The sequence below is a fragment of the Hippoglossus hippoglossus genome, chromosome 1 (genome assembly GCF_009819705.1).
Source record: "Hippoglossus hippoglossus isolate fHipHip1 chromosome 1, fHipHip1.pri, whole genome shotgun sequence".
NCBI classification, from domain to species: Eukaryota; Metazoa; Chordata; class Actinopteri; order Pleuronectiformes; family Pleuronectidae; genus Hippoglossus; species Hippoglossus hippoglossus.
This window is the reverse complement of record NC_047151.1, coordinates 1228741-1247057: the sequence shown is the minus strand read 5'-3', so window position 1 is coordinate 1247057 and position 18317 is coordinate 1228741.

Below are 18317 nucleotides of genomic sequence, written 5' to 3'. Positions count from 1 at the left end.
ACCACCCCTCCCCTCGCTACGCCCTTCCTACGCTCCACCACCAGCACCTTTTACCCATCCCTCCCCTCATCTCTGTCCATCTAATTTTATGAGTGTCTGGGGAGTTTGTCTGTGTATGTGTTTTATTTTGAGTGTGTGTGTGTGTATTGCATGACGCTATGCGTATGTCTGTGTGACGACATTGTGTGTGTGTGTGTGTGTGTGCCCGCGTGCATGGGTAACTCTAGCAGAAAATGGCTGCCTGTCACATTAGTGGTTAGATGGGCTAAAAAATCACCTCAGTAATCACATTTAGATGTCAGGTCCGGTCATGTTAACCTCTTTATTTAGAGGCAGGGATGGATTTTAGGATGGTTACAGGGATGGAGGGATTGAAAGAGACCAGATGCTATTGTTATTACATGTATGATTAATTTTACTCTTTCTCCACCCCGTTATATTGTGGGTCCAACTGATCCTTAAAATTGCACGTTTCAAGTCGTGAAATTTCAAGTCATACTTTAAAAAGTCAGGGGTGGAGATTGCCATTTTCTCTGTGATAAAATATATTACAGTACACATATTCATTGCTAATTAGCATGTATAATTGTCAATAGAAAGCACTTATTAATGTTGTATTCTGCATGATGATATTCTACAATCACTAAGGTATTAACTAAGATTTTTTCTGGAATTACCTAATTATAGCTCACTAATAGTAAGGATATTGCTATGTTACAGTCTCATACTTTGCTTAGGGTATGAGGTAGATGTAATACCAGATTAGTCATAATAGGCATAAAACAAATCACAATACGTCACATGTTATCAGTGTTAATGGTGGTTATAATCTTTAAAGAACTGTAAACAAAGTGTTTTAAAATCAGAATGTTTCCCATTACAAAGTGAGGTTTTGCTTGTAACTAACTCAGTAGTCATTTGACACATGTGCTCTATAATCTACCTACAAATTCCAAAAGCGTCTGTCTGTCTGTATGTGGAATGTATATCTCACAAACTGTTTGTCAAATTGGCTTCACACTTGGCATGTGTATTATTAATGGCCCCAGGAAGTACAGTGCTGAGTTTGGTGCGATATGGATGCAGAGTACCTTCAAAATAATATGAATTAAATCAACAGGCGACCAGCACTCTGAAGCAGTCGGGGGGGTGGGGCAGTGGGCCTTCAGTCTGTGGATGTCCTCATCAACCTCCTTGGATAAACTACCATAGCACTTGGCTACTGGCCAATAATATCTTACCATGCCTGATCATTTTGATAATCTGATTATTTTTACCATATCAGACTGACACAGATATCCGTGGCTACTGCAGGTGCTTATCTCCATCATGGCAGCAACATTAATGGAATTACCTCTGCAATTTGTCTTCAAAGTAAAGGCACAATGTTAGTTTTTGTTGTTTTAATGCTTTCTATCGAGCTGAAGTGCAGAGCTTTGTTTTTGAAAAGTTGTGAACTTGGGTCTAAAGATTGTTTTGATTGCTTAAAAGATCTCTGAAATAGCTGATATGCAGCGTATCAAAAAAATACACTAGTTATGTTAAGTTAATCATGTGAACAGTAATAAAGCCAATTCAGAAAAAATATTGAAAGTAAAACTTAATTGCAGATAAACCAGGTAGGATATTTTCTAACTTTACTATCCACCAAAGACTGTGCATATCAAACTCTGCACACAAAGTCCAGAATATAAACCAGCAGCGGCAGCTTGGACCTATCAGCACAAGTGACATTGTCAATAACACCAACTGTATATTCATGACAATGTCATCAGCAACTGAGACTCCACCTCATGGTTCTAGGTACTGAGTCAAGCTTCACTGAATAAACAGGTCTTTGTGCAGCAGCTTTAGTGGGACTTCAGGGTTCTGTGGACTGAGTCCTGAAGCTGGTCTTTAATTGCTGCGGCTCAATTACTGCAGGTCACTTCTTCAGTTTCAAAAATGAAGCTGCAACCAGCATTGCTGCAGGCCAAGAAAACAGTCCATTCAAAACAGGCAGTGTCCAGACATTGTGGATACAATAAAAAGTCAGGTGTATAGATACATCTGTAGTCCAAAGTAATGTTTCCTGAGGTCATCCTTTTCACAGCTCCTGTGATACTGAGCAAGGAATAGACCTTGCGCAGGGAACGGGCAGCAAAGCCTCTACATCCCACCTCTATGGGCTCACAGCAAGTTTCCCAGCAACTTCTCCAACACTGCTCCACCAGCTTGTGGTACTTGAGCCACTTGCGCTCATTGGCCTCTTCCATGCGGTCCTTCGAGGAGACTGTCAGCTGTACTATAAGGAGCTCCTTAGAAAAGGCGGATGTTAGTTTGTCCTCATGAGGTTGGTGTAACGTGGTCTGGGAACTTGAGCTACCTGAGCAAGTCCACTGGCAAATGGTGTAGACTGTGGATGTGTTTTCAGCTCCTACAAATGAGAGTATCTTTTGACTGTTAACATGTTTGTTTTTGAAACGGCCCACTCCAAGGGCTGTTGGGCAGCTGCTCAGCATGTCAATGTCAATGTCAATTTTATTTATATAGCACATTTAAAACTTTGTTGACCAAAGTGCTTCATAAGTGTAATGGTACAACAAAACAACAGTAAAACGTACTACATCATGGTCCAAGTAGTAAAAATAAAATTATTATAAAATAATTAAAATAAAATATAAGATATACGATAAGATAATTAAAATCAGCTGAGATGAAAACGTACTCAACTCGAGGAGAGAGCCAGGGAGAACAGGAGTGTTTTAAGTAGTGATTTGACGTGTGCTAAAGACGGGGCAGATCTAATGTGAAGTGGTAGGTTGTGCCACAAATTTGGGGCGGCTACTGCGAAGGCATGATCCCCTCTGGTTATGAGCCTTGTCTTCGGTGTATCGAGGAGCAGTTGAGTGGCTGATCTCAGCTCCCTAACTGGAGTGTGCGTACTGAGAAGTTCACATAAGTAAGGCGGTGCCAGTCCGTTTAGAGATTTAAAAGTTAGTTAGTTAGTAAGATTTTAAAAGAATGTGCACAAGTGTACCCTTTCCGGGGCAGAGAGGACAGGTTGGATACTCACTCTTGCCCCAGACATGCAGGTTTGCTAGGCTGGGCAGTACGTCGTTGACAACTTGGACCATGAACCTTCCTCTCCAGTGCTCCTTCCCACCTTGTCCATGCCCCCTGCTGCCACATACCCTGCTGCTCACTATCCTGCTGGTCCTCACCTCCTCGACACCAGCCCACACCTCCTCCAGGACTAGATGGCGTCTGTCCTTGCTGTGGGCCTTGTCTTTTGAGGCTGTGGGATGGTTCCCAACCCAGCGCGCCCCGTGGCCACCATGCCTGTCAGAGCTTTGAGTCTCAGCCGGCACTCCCCCAGCTCCAGCCCCTCTTGAGCTCCCCACTTCCTGCCTGTTAGCCCCACAATGCCCGCTGGTGCCCCTCTGGAGTAACTGGAGTCTCAGTAAACTAATGCCTCTCTTTTGAGGAGGACCCTGAACTCCTCCTCCAGGCTGCTGATGGGAATGTGCTTGTTAAGACAAATGTTCCTGGATAATGAACGCTTTTAAAGTGTGTTACCCAAAAAGCAGCTTTCCTCTTTCTGGGGCAGCACCAGCAAGCCCCCTGCTCTAATTGTTCTCCACACTTATGTTAGATTACATAACACCCTTGAATATCATTCTCAGCATTGTTTTAATTGATAAATCCAATCAAAATCAAATTTAGTTTCTTTTTTACTATAAATCTACTTGTACAAGGCATAATATAAATACGGGAACTAGGTGCAAACCGTCAATAAAGGCACAATAAAATACATTATTATATATGGCATCGTCCCTGACTCTGACAGACCTATATAGGGTTTATGAAATATGAAGTCTTCCAACATGTAATTTCCCACGTTGCAAGTGTGATCATGTTTATGCAACTCTGACTACTATGCCACGCTGTCTGGTGTAGTTTATTAATAGGGCTATATCATTGAATTCCAATAAGTAATGATGATATATGATGAACTTTAATTCAAATAATTCGGTTCAAACCTAATTGTTGAAGTGCTTTGCAGTGGCTATGCAGAGACAGAAGTGATCTTCTAACAGTATGTAATATGCCATTCTGAATCTATTCATCAATAAAGTATGTTATGTTTGTAATAACTCATAACCTTATTAGACACTATAATGTTCATGCTCATTTTATAAAACCAGGTTTGTCGGCCCTGTGTAGAATGTGAAACAGTTCATTCGGAATTGTAATGTGTGTCTTACTGTCTGTAACTGTCCAGTAAATCCTTATTCAGCCTTCAGCATCTGTCAGGACTGAATATGTAATCAGAAAAGAGACCACAATCACAGGGGATGCTGTTGCTTCCCTGTCCCTGTCCCTGTCACTCTATCTGTCACACTTACACACTGACTCTCTCCCTTTCTCTGCTGTCAGTCTCTCCCAGGTCAGGGCAGGGACACTTTTTCTGCCTCCATGCTGTATTCACAGCAGAACAGAGGTGGTCTACTCTTTTCCACGCAGTACTTGTTTTTTAGTATCCCTTTCCTTTCTTTTCTCCTCCTCTAAATACACACATGCATACTGGGACAGTTATTTGTATTGATATCTCGACTTCAGCTTTACCTCTGTTGTTTCATCTCTGGTTTTTAACTGGAATTAAAAATATATACCGTAAGTCATGATAGTTTAAGTTATGTGTATTTGTTTATGTAGTTCCTAAATTCCTCAGTTGCACCATTAAGCCAGTGAATTGTTACATTAATTCTTCAGATCATTATTTGTAGTGTTGACGATATTTGTTTATCAGTATTGATTATTTTGTTCCTATTGTAAAGCATTAGTTGCTCCACTCAATATTTAACTACTTGATAGCTGATGTTTACACAAGCATAATACAGTTTAACCTATTGGCCCTTTTCTTAGCCCAGGGCTAATAGCAGTCCTAGACTCTTACCTTAGCATACACAGAGGTTTCACATCATCCAAAAGGGTTTGACATTGATCTTAGCCTAGGGCCAGTCTAGTTCTGCTCTGAGGACACGCTACAGCTCACTCCTGAAAGTCTAACAGTAAAGATTTGTCGAAGTTGCTGCAGTGTGCAAAGCAGTCAAAATAAGCCTCAAGCCAAATTTTGGTCTCCACTTGGTTTAAATAAAGAAACAACTAGGCGGTTGCTATCAGTCAAGCACAGTGGCAGACTGCCTTGTTGCTAGGAGAATTCTGATGAATCTTGCAATTTGCAATTTGTGTATGATTTGTGCTGGTGTGCACACTCTCGCCGCTGTGTAGGAATGAATTGACTACACTAAAGTAAGGCTGTATGCTGTAAAAGGTAACTGCTTACACTGGTGTGCCTGCTGATTGTAATGGGCAGCTATGGGATTGTTAAGATTACCTTGAGCACAAATAGCATTGCTGTTGTTCCCACATAAATCCTGAACAGCTGTATGTTAAATGATCTACCAGCATAGCAGGACTGCAGTCAACGAGCCTTGACAGGAAAGCAGGGGTGCTAACTGACAAATGATGAGCAAATACTGTTTCAGTGCCAGGATCAGCCATGGTGAGGCTGGTTTACTTTGCACCGCTCAGCTTCTTTGTTCCCAGCTCCAACTTTCAGTAATTATCTGTGAGAGGTGATTTTGAAATGACACTGCTCCGATGAATCAAACTGGATAGCACGACATGACCCTGATGAAGTGGGCTTGACGAGACACAGAATCCATCATCTGCAAATTGGTTGCTGTGGAGACTGAACTATGACCTTGTTGAGGTGGAGCTACAACATAATGGAAAAGAAAGGGGCAAAGCCATGCAGCCAATACTGTATCCTGTGTGAACGGTTACTTGTGTTTACTTAGTTGAAAATGCTTATGTGGACAACAAAGAGGCAGCATCTTAACATTAAAACACTACACTGATGAGAATAACAGTGTCTGAAAGAAATGGATGGGTGAATAAAACACATGAAATCGATGTCTGGCTCTCATATGAGTTCTGAGATTTAAATATTTTATTTACCAATCTTAAAATCATATTAATGCAAAAAGTTAGTACAGCGAATCTTCTTCGTTCTCTAACATACTTCAGTATATATTATAGCTTAGAAACATTACTAAAATCTTGTTGTGTAAAGTTTAAAAATAACATTTTGCAAGACTTTTAACACTGAAGTATCTGAACACTTTGAACACCAGTGCAAAATAATACAACTTCTTCTTCTTCTTCTTCTTCTTCTTCTTCTTCTTCTTCTTTGTTCAGTGTATTGGAAGGTGGCAACCAACATCAAGGTGCATTACCGCCATCTATTATGTCTTCTTCTTCTTCAAACTTCTTCAGAATGCTCAATTTCCCCCCAATTTTTCTTGTTCATTGTTCGGTTTATTCTTCAAAATGCAACATAATACAAACTTCTGATTTTAATTATCCTTTAATGATCTGCTGTTATTGTGACAGAGAGATGTAATTCAATCCTGTTTAATTCCACCAGTTATGGTGTCCCAGAAACTAAATGTGATGTCATAAATGTGTGCAATATAAATTTATTTCTTTTTACGGTGGAAAAGTGTCTTGAGCAGATAAAACCCAATTAGGCCATGAATGGTATTGGAACATTTATATAGCACAGTTTAGTGTTAACGACCACTCAGAGCAGGTCACATTCACCCAACAGTCATACAGCACTTTGAAACATAGCACTTATCTATCAATCATACATTCATACACTGATGGCATAGGGAATCCGGGGTTCAGTGTCTTACCCAAGGACGTGGGTAGACAAGAGGAGCCAGGAATCAAACCACCCATTCCCGGATTACCCCATTGGGGCATTAGGCCTTACCTAGGGGCATTTTAATTTTGCATGGAGTGAATATTGAGCTTTGTGACTCCAGACTAGTTGAGGCCATTAACATGGTTATGATGGTGGATCCACATTATTATAATATACCTTATTGAGGATTAGTTGCCTCCAGATGACAGGAGGTTAAACAGCCCTGACAATTCAAATACAATTGAAAGATAACTAAAGATTTTTCATTCAGTGTTCAATCCACTATATTGACAATGTGATTACAACAAGCCTGTACGATGACAGCCCAATTAGGTGTTGTCAGTTCTATAAGTGCCTAAAAATGTTATAATAAGAATATAAAATTAATAATAATAATTTATAATAATAATAATAATTTATAATAATAATAATTGATACAATCTAATTCCACACATATCTGCCAGCACAGCTGCAAATACAGAAGATCAACAAACACAAGGATTTGGCCCTATAAACACTTTTCCCCACCCTCATTTCAAAGTTAGTGAAGAAAATTGTGACTATAAATACTTTGGCTCTTGCATTTATACAATATATCACATACGTATATTTGTAATGACGATCACCTCTCCATGACAAATTTAAAGAATCAATAAAATATCAAATTAATCAATAATCCATTTTAAGAGGGTGTTCACATTCTATTCCCTGAATGAAACAATTTTTTGAGCTCTGTCAAAAGTCAACTCATGTCTGCATCTCAGTTTAGTTCGCCCCAGTTTCACAGAGCCACACCGTGCTATGTTCAGAGACTCTCTTCTCCATTAGCAGCTTTTGGCAATGACAACCTTTTAACCTCCATCACTCTACAACACAGGTAGACCCCCCCTCCTTCTTTCTGTCTCTCTTTGTCTCTCCATATTTCACGGTTTCCAGGTGGAGACACTTAGGGACAACTGTGGTGCACTTTGATTGCCCTCACTTTGTGGAAGACGAATGCAGAATTCACAAGTTCAGGGTGGGGTGTGTCAGGGTAGCTAGTGTGACCTCAGAGTGTGAATTATGAATAAGCACTATGCTCTGTAGATTTTCTTCTTCACTCACTCATTTTTAAAAATGCAGACATGTAAGTGTGTGTGTGTGTGTGTGGAGGGGGGGGGGGGGTATTGTTAGTGTATGGGTGTAAATATAAATCTGACTCCCACATGCACTTTAAAGAATGATGTGTCATCTGCAGATCCACGTGTTAACAGTATGAAAAAGCACACTGACTCCGTGGAGCTTGTTTATCAGTTATTATTCAGTTAGGTACAGGATATCAGACACCTCGGGTTCATGTCCTGCTTCTCATGCATGGTTAAATTATTGTTACTGAAACTCGCTAATAATAGAGACATCTGTTGTTCTGTTAACAATCCAAATTCTCATTATGATTTCACTGCAAGGGAATTTTATAAGCCCAGCTTCTTTTAACAGTTGAACTAACTGACAGTCAAAGGTTTATCCATATATGATGTACATGGTAAAAGGCCAGATTTTACATATAATACATTTATATTCACAGCTCTAATCATACATCAGCAGAGCAGTCATGCCAATCTGAAAGAAAGTGTTTTTCTGAAAAACATTTGTCTTTTCCACTGGTGTTTCCTTTGAAACTCAACACTTTTCACATGTGGTGTGGTTGAGTGATGATGACAGTTACGGTCAAAACATTATGTGTGAACTACTTTTTGTCCTTTGAGTGCTTCTCTTGCTGTAAACATCATCTTTCAAGTGAGGTAGTGTCACTTAACAGCGCAAAAACTGACACTTCAGTAGAATCAATTTAAAACAATTGTACAAATCGAATAGTATTTATTTTACAAAGTGAATGTATGTCCACCCCCCACATATAATAGCATGGCCTTTATTGGTAAGCAGCCTTATTTGTTTGTACTAGTCATTTGTGAATTAAAACAATACAATTTTAATAGGTTATACTATCTCAGTCTCAGTAGAATATATATTTCTGTTTGAACCAAAGCAGAGGCTTTTTTGCCCTGGACCACTGATGTTCATCTCTTATCAGCAGGTTTCAAGTGATTGCCGTAGTTGTCAAGCAACACACTATCATCATGTGTTACTCCAGTCCTGAAAAACATAGCAAATCTACTTTAAAGCCAGAGGTGTTTGTTTCTCAATAATTATGTGTCAAAAGGCTGCTCTCCTCTTTTGTGTCTTTGGGGTAAAATCTTCCTTCCTGTGGTTGCTGTGTTCAATTTCTATGATCTGAGGCCTCATTTATAACCGTTGCGTATGGGTGGTTTGAGAAAGATTCATTCAGAACATAACTGTTCCATAAGCACCTTTCAATTATATAAGATATAAACCAACAAAATAATTATAGACAATAATTTAGAGATTAACTTGCTCCATTGAACTCGACTGCACTGTTAGATGCACACTAAAATAAGTAAATAAATTACCCCTGATTGTCCTGATTAATTTGATAAGCTGTGAAGTAATCGGTCCAATTGCTGTAAACATGTTAATACTGCAGTAACACTCACGTGTAATTCTGCGATACATGTGAATGGAAGGATTGGGAAGAAACTATTGAACTTTCATGGCCCATTACGATGACCGACTCATCATCTGATTTAGATTCTCTAGAGATGTGATCTATTTTACCTGGCCTCTAGGGGCATTGCACAATAAATATAATATAGAAAATGTAAGAGACAAGGTCCTCCCACATTTAAGTTTTTTTCTTGGCACAAGGAACGAAATGAACAAAATGGAGAAAGTCCCCCTGCTGGTCGTCAAGAACACCATTGTGATGAACAACAACAACATTAAAATGCAGCAGTTAGGCAAACATTTTATCAAACAATACTACAAATGTAGTATTGTTTGATAAAATCACACACATCAGTTGAAAAAACTCTTCAACTGATGTGTGTGATGATGTGATCGGAAATAAAAAATATAATACTGTAAGTCCTCATCAAGACCAGGGTAAGTGGTGCCTTTAAGGACATTGATCCAATATGCCTCTCTTTGTTTGAGGCATTTGATTTTGGCCCCGCCCCTGGCATCAGAGGTGATTACTTCAATACCTGACACTCTTAAAGTTTTATTGCTCCCATGTTGTTGTTTTTTTTGTAGTGCTTGGCCATAGGATAATTCAGAATACCTGTACAGAGGGCATACCTATGTCCGGTGACTCTTTCCCTCAGCCTCCTTTTAGTGAGGTTTACGTATAAACAACCACAAGTACATTCAAGCCAGTACACAACATATGATACTGGTGATACCCTCTTTTTCTGAAGGGTGTTTTGTTTATTTTGTTCACTGTGTCATGCCCCGACAGGCCAAGGAAAAAAACTTAAATGTGGGAGGACCTTGTCTCTTCCATTTTCTATAATATATTTATTGTGTAATGCCCCCAGAGGCCAGTTAAAATACTGTATGTTTTCACCCTGCACACCTGTAGTGTCAGTACACCCTGATGAAGGCATAAGCCGATACGAGTTGGTGTATTTTAATACTACAAGCCCATTGAAATAAAGGTCTTTTGCATATTTCAAACCACTTTGACTGTCTGGACCTGGATTCTTCATGCCAATATTTTTGAAAGTTTTATTTAAAAAAAGTATTCACCACTCTGGTTTCTGGCTACCATCTGTTGAATAAGGTGGCAGGTGTGTGTTTGATCTGATTAACACTGCCTCAAGTCCCTTTTGGGAATAACATAAATTATTATATTATATAATCCCAGAATGGTAGAATGTATTATATTGTATATATAGATATATATATAGAAAAGTTGTGCTTCTTCTTGCTTGATACAATGATTCACCAGACAAAAAACAATGATCATCAGTGTTATTATAAACAATCATAAGGTACTTTGCATTTGTCATTTATGGATGATTGTGGGCGTACATTGAATGTGGGCCTCCACCCTTCAGGTGTGTGTGCACTTGTGCAGACAGTTGAATAAATCCGATTTTATTTTTTCTTTTGTTTTTTTTGCATGCACCATTTTTGGCTTTTGTGAGCATTTACACTTTTAATTTGAACCCTACACACTCTGATATAAAGGAGCCTGTGGTCCTGTCGTGTCAAGTGTACACAAATAAGCGTTGGACAGGACAGAGACTTTTCTTCTTTTTTTCTTCTATATCACTATACTTCCTGGTGTAGTGTTATACTCTCTGTATCCACAAGAATGTGGGGGTGTGGAGATGTCCACATACTCAAAGATTTGATGTGTCTGTATCCCCGTGCGTGGGCACTATGCAGCAAGAGCACAAACCGGGTGGATTCCAAGTGGACAACAATTTTTTATTAAAACAACTATGTGCAAGCGTGGCGTCTGCAGCTGTCAAGTGTAATTGAGGCTGACTGTGTAATTTATAACTTATGTGCATTTTCAAACAACTTTCTCATTACACACCCTCCAGGCACAAGTCTCTGTTGTTTGTAGATATATTTATTTCAACACTCAACACTGTCTCTTATTCCACTTTCAGGTACTCAAATGAAATAGCCAAATTCAAGCATCTCCTGTGGTGGTTATTTCTGGTAAGTGCTCTTTCTATTTCTAAACTCTTCATAATGGGATCTAACTACAAGCATCACCTTTATAATAGGGTTAGGGTTATGGTCTATCCACCTCTTCCAGAAATCTCTGTCGGCCTGTCTGTCTGTTTGTGGAACACACATCTTGAGAACCGTTTATCTTATCACTTTCATGCCTGGCGTGTGTATTGCTATGTGATTTTTGATGTTTGCAGAACAATGCAATTTGGTTTCTTATTATTTGAAAATATAGACAATGATTGTAGTTGTTGAGGTATTATTCATAAGCAGTTGTTGAAACCCCCTCTAAATGAACATACAGTAAGTAAAACATATATTCTTTTGATCTTTGGGGTATATTACACCTGTTCTCTTGACTAAACAAACGTACAAATAACTGATGAAAAGTACAATTTTATTCCATGTTTCCCATTAGAAAAATAACGATATGATAATTGATTTCCTCAAAGGGGGACATTGATTCAAACTTCAATATCTTATTGGGCTGGTTTTAGTTGTTCATCCACATGGTAAAAGTAATAATGTTTTATTTGAGTCTGGGCCCCAGTGAAAGACGAAATTCTTACATTTGAGCTTGCATAGGTGGATAAAGTTAAAGAATCTCTTGAAGTAAAAAAGTTTCAATGAAAAAAGAAGTAGAAACCAGTGGTCCCTCAGATATGGTCTGCTGCTTTTCTACATCCCTGTCTTCACAAACACAGAACACTGTGGTTTCCCAGCCTGTGTATCCTCAGTGCATTTGTGTGTGTGTGTGTGTGTATGTGTGTGTGCACACAGTGACTGAGAGTAGTGGGTCTTCAGAGGCAGTTCTGTACCCAAGGCTCATTTTAATATATGTAAAAGCTATGGCTCACTGGAGAGTCTGTACAATGGACTGATCGGCCTCAGGGATGTGTCAGAGACCAGTGTGCGTGTGCGTCTGAGATGAGGGAGACAGTGGCCGAGGTTTGGACACGCGTCAACGGTCCTTCTGCACACTGCAATCACAGCCACTGACACTTAACACACACACACACACACACACACACACACACACACACACACACACACACACACACACACACACACACACACACACACACACACCAGTAGGCCCTTAGGTCAGTCACATTTGCATATGTCTGTCCACTACAGCTTAGCCCTGCAGTTTCACTCAATGCTGAAAACTCCAGAGCAGTCATTCTCTACTTCCTAAAATGTGTTGCTCAGGGGACTCTGAGCAGCGCATGTACCTTTTTTAATCTGAACAATGTGATCACTCTTTTTTGACCAATTACGGTCAAGCCAGAACGCTGCAACAGGGTTTCAAGCTATCAAGTTGTAACAAGCACATTTTGACTTATTGACATGGGTCATATGGAATGATTTCCGGATAAATTGTTTTGAATTGTTATGGTAATTGAGTCAATGTTATTGTGTGATACTAACAGACTCACAAAAGGCCTATTTAGTTGAAACAGCAGCCTTTTCATACAATATTCTGTTGGGAGTTAAAGAGAAACACTTTTACTTTTACAATGATTTATTAATGGGTTAAATACATCAAATGACGCCTGTGTTACTCAGGTGGTTTCTTGTCAATAAGTTGTGTCGTGAATCAGTGGCGGCTGGAGAAAGAATGATTGGGGGTGGTGCAGTTTTTATTGGGGGGGGCCAAACAAACTGAAGCCACACTTTCAGAGATGTTTAGGTCTCGCACCCATGTCGTTGTCCACAGTACCTTCGTGCCTACACCTTGAAACATCGAACAGGTGAAGCAATGCAATGCATTACTTACATCACTTCCAGTTAGTCAACTCTGTTTCTCATAAAAAGAGCGGGAGAAGCAACAGGTGTAAGCTCGTCCTCATCACTTGCTGCTGAATCTGTAAATCAGGTCCAGACCGAGCTCCTTTATCCTCTTATTTTCCTGTAGGGGTGTTTTTGTAAAGGAATCACAGGATTTGCCACAGTTCCCCTGAAGCCGGTCAGCTGACTCAGTGATAGCGCATGTAGCTGAGAAGCGTCACAGGAACAAGGGTGTCCATGTTGAATCAATCAGGTCATGTCGACTTTTTCATCTTGGGCAGGTGGGGTGGTTTTTGGAGCATTTGTCAACTTATCATAATACCTTTTTTTTAATTTATTACCACTTGTCCAGTACTTATTCTAAACTTGTTAATGCTCTGGAGCTACTTCAACATTATTCCTTAAACAGTTATACAATATACTGTCACTTTTTATTGTAAGTGTGCTGGATGTTGTGTGCAGATGTGTCTATGGTGCAGATTTAAGTTAGAAAAATGTTGTGTTTATCCTTTATCTGCAATGAAGATTTCATAATCAATATTTTTCGGGAAATTAGACTGAATTCATGTGTGTGATTTATATATAAGTTTGAATGATTTCCTTAACTGCTGTTATTTTTTCATCAATGAATGTCTATTTCAGAGGCCTAATAAGCAACTGACACAATATTCAGACCGAAGTTCACATACAACCCACACATACACTGACTGCTACAGAGCACTTTATGCCTGTTTATTCAACATTTATCAAATATTCTTTGGCAATTTATAGTAAAAATGCAAAGTGTGAAGCAGATTAGATGAACGATCTGCGACGTATGCATTCCACATACAAACAGATGTGGAATCGATAGTTAGATGTCTGTGCAGCTGCTGCCTCTGCTGGTCACCCCTAATAGGGGAGCTTTAAGTAATTTAGAATTTAGTTTAAAGTAAAGACAAGATGATTAAGTGTTGATAAAGGACAACGAATACGGTGTACTAATACAAACTAGGAACTTTTTTTCTGTGCAGTTATATCAGTTTAAATCACGACTTCTGATATAAACACATCTTCAAATTGACAAATTTAACAGCATGTGAAGAAAACAACACATATCGTAGAACAGCCATAGAGAAAGTAAATCAGATAATCATGTGAAGAGAAAGAGATAGTTGGATTTATTTTCCTTCATCATTGTGACAGAGGACAACTGTTAGGGAACCTTACTATTACTCAGTCATGTTAGAAACAGATAAAGAACTCGAGTGTAAAATTATGACCCGTCAATAGAACAGCAACGTTTAATGGCAAGACATGAGAGATATGGACAGTGGGAAGAAAAAAAAGGGGAAACAGGAAGACAAAGACATAAAATAAAATAGCATTAAAAAAAGACTAAACTAAGAGGCACTTAGTGCACTGACAGCCATGCTTAGCTTACTGAAATTAACTCAGGCATATATGCAGAACACAGAAAAAATGGATGGATGCATGCAAGAGGCAGCACTCACGCATGTATGGCTGCACAGATGTGTGCATTCGTAGCTTCCCTTATGCACGCTGAGTACAGGGATAACCTTAATTCTATATTTCATGCCTATACATCACCTTTTATTCAAACTTCCTCGCTACAATATATTTGACATATAGTATGCAATGCCATTCAGACCCTAAGGGCATGTCAGATATTGTTAAAGCTGCACTCTCTACAGTATATCAGCCAGCATCCCTCCACCTCCCTGGGAACCTTCTAAGAAGCCCCGTGTAATGCTGCACTGGGGTCAGCCAGAGGTTAAAACACTCATAAATATTTTACCTGCTCAACCAGGGGAAGAAATCAAGCACTATACTTGTCTGGTGTGCTGTGTTCACAGGAAGCACTGGGGGAGAAACCGGGAGGCATGTCACATTGTGTATTTACACTCGGAGAAAATAATTCTTAAACTGTAAATAGAAAGAAACAGCCATTTCATGATGCAAAGAAGTGGGAATCAAATAAGAGACATAAAACAATAGTCAATATAGATCAATCATCAAAATAGATGCAGAAAAGCCAAAAATGTGTATGTAATTTTAAATCACAATACTTGTCAACTGACCTTGACGTGTAAAATGTGGATTTCAACTTTTGAGTAATAGTAATTAATAGTAAGGCTATAGTAAGTTATAATCAATAAATCTGCATAGTTCATACTGCAGATTTGCATGGGGATTATTGGGGTAGAAAAAGATGCATACTTTGATCATAATTCACTCTGATTACTTCACCAGGGCAAGTAAAGATGTTTAAAGAATGGAGGGTAAATTATAATTAAAAAATTCTTATAAAATTAGAAAATGACAAATTAAATTCAAATGACAGCAAAGACGAGTAGCGCACTAGTTGCACTAGTTGGGTTAAAGGCATAGTGAATGATCATATAGTCCTCACTAGAAGGGTAATATAATTGTGTGTGTGTGTGTGTGTGTGTGTGTGTGTGTGTGTGTGTGTGTGTGTGTGTGTAAAGCACTTGCCCTCACAAGTGCTGGGGCAGCTCCAGTGAGTCACAGTGCCATGTATACTTCTCTCATCCAACATTTACAAGCCTTCTGCTCGCTCTCGCTCTCTCTCTTCTCTCTCTCCCTCCCTCTCTCTCTGCAGCCAACACATTACCCATGCTCCACCAGGTATCTGACATTGTGTTTGCTTAATCTTCATTTCACTTTGATTTTTTCATATGTCCTTGTCTTTTTTGTCTTTCAGGTTCTTGAATTTCTTTTTTAATTTCTCCTTCATTATTCCATCTTCCCATATCATCTCACATTACCTTACCTTTCCACATCTTTATTTTATAATGTGCTTTTACTTACTTATATGTTCTTGCCTGATTTCACTTTTCCTCGTCTCTTAACGGACCTTCATTTTCCTCTTCACTTATCTTTTTCACCCTCTTTCTTTCATTCATCCTCAGTTTTATCTCATGTCATCATGTTTATTTCTTCTTTCCTCTTTTTTTTTTTTACTTCTTCCTTCCATCCTTTACTTTATTATTATTTCCTGTGCCTGTTCTTATTCTATCACATATCAAATCTCTTACTCCCTTTTTTCCCTTTATATTTATTTATTATTTCCTCGAAATTTAAATAAAACTTGTCATCCTCTGTATAATGACTTACTAGATATAGTAGGTCTACTGCATTAGATTGCACTGTACTGCACATGTTACTGCATCCACCCCCACAAAGCTCCCACTATTCCCACCACCAGTTTTCCTCAATAAAAGAGCTCACAATGAAGTGTTTTTCCTTTGGCTGAAGTGTGATATATACGCCTGCTGTTGTTTGTGTTTGGGAAACAATATCACATGAAAGAAAAATAAAATGATGCTTGATTATTACTTATACTTATTTAAGGAAGTGATTGTTAAATACCAAGAGTAAATACAAGTAGAGTCACCAGTGTTGACATGAGGCAAAAGCCAAACTGCTCACTGTCAGATTTCCAAATTTGCTGAGAAAGTGATTAGATTAGCTGGAGTTACTGGTTAGAATGTCTACTTTTTATCCCTCCAACGTCTCATGTAGAGTCATGACTTTTCACAGAAATTACCCTTTAGCACTAATTTATCCCACTTATTAGGTCAATTATTGTCAAAATTTCCAATCTCATGCCGGTGTGTAGCAGAGGTTGAAGGCTCATATGTAATACAGGAGGTAAAAAAGCTAACCTGAGAGTTTGTATTTGTTTTGATGATACCCTGGCCTACAGTAGCACAAGAGTAATGTCGCCCTTATGAACCGTCCTACTGGCTTTCATCCAATCTCAAGTGTTTAATCTACTTTTAGTCTTGGGCCTCTGCATGATCATCTTTTACCTCACATGCAACAACATCTTCTAAACTCATCCACACCCATTCCAGCACCACAATCGCCCAGCCACTATAAGCTCTAATGCCAACACTGTGAATTGTAAAGGTCTTTGATCTCAGACAGTTTAATTTCAAACTTTCTTTCAGTATGTCAATCTAAGTTGCCAGCCTGGGTCTCCTCGAGTTATCCAGGTCTCAATAATATGTTGTTAATGATGACCTTCAGAATGAGTGAGTTTATGTATCAGCCTACTAATAGAGGGTAAAACAGACATGGGACGTCTGGTAGAGAGGGTTGTTCACAGAGAGTTGGTGGCTCCTCCAGTCTCTATTCAGAAGTGTCTTATGGCAAGATACTAAATTCCAGATTTCCCCTGATGGTCATGCATGTGTAATTGTATGAATGGTGTGTGTGAATGGTTGACCGCGACTGGTAAAATGCTTTGAGTGGATGGAAAGTCTGGAAAAACGCAATATAAAAATACTGTCCTTTTACAGTCCATATAATCTGCGAAGATGCAGAAAAGCTGACAGTCATTACAAACAACTAGTATTAGCATATAGATGTTTGTTAGCCATGATAATGGGTATTTACTTTTCCTGCTCAGAAAGTTAATTTGAATGTCTGTTTTGCTGTGAACTGTGTGCGGCACGCAAAGAAAACAGGCCGGATCTTGACTCTTCTGAAGAGTCACACACTTAATTTGAGCCACTCACGCAGGCGGTATGGCCGCTCTAACCTGATAACACGGGGGCCTAAGTGAAAACCAAGACGGGTCTGCATCACACACGCTGCTAGTGAGACCCATTGTAAACTTAAACAAGTTGTTCCATCAACTGCATGTTTAGTACTTGCCACTGCTCGGTTCACATTCATATTGACATGATTAGGGTTGAAGATGGGGTGGAGGATTTGGTGAAAAGCACACCCACCTAGTTGCTGAGCTGATATGTTTGGTTGTGGTCATCTTTAAAAACCTGTATGATAAAAGGTGATTTTGTGACATGACAGGTGGTTATGAAGTGTATGATGGTCCAACATGGAATTCACACATGTGTGATTTTGAAACATCTGGAGGTCTACAAATGAAGTTATATTGTACTCGCTCAAGTCTGATCATTCATTTCGTTACTAGTATATTAAATTGTAAACAATTCTTCAGAGAGCCCAAATGAAATTGATTCAGATGAATCTCATCAGAATTCTTAATGATGTAACATATTATCTATATAATTATTGTGAAAACTTTTTCATATAGAAGTGTATGCTGTCACACCGAAACAAATAAATAATCTGTATCATGTTATGACGTGAATGAAAAGTGTGACAGTGAAAAAATATTCCAAGGTTC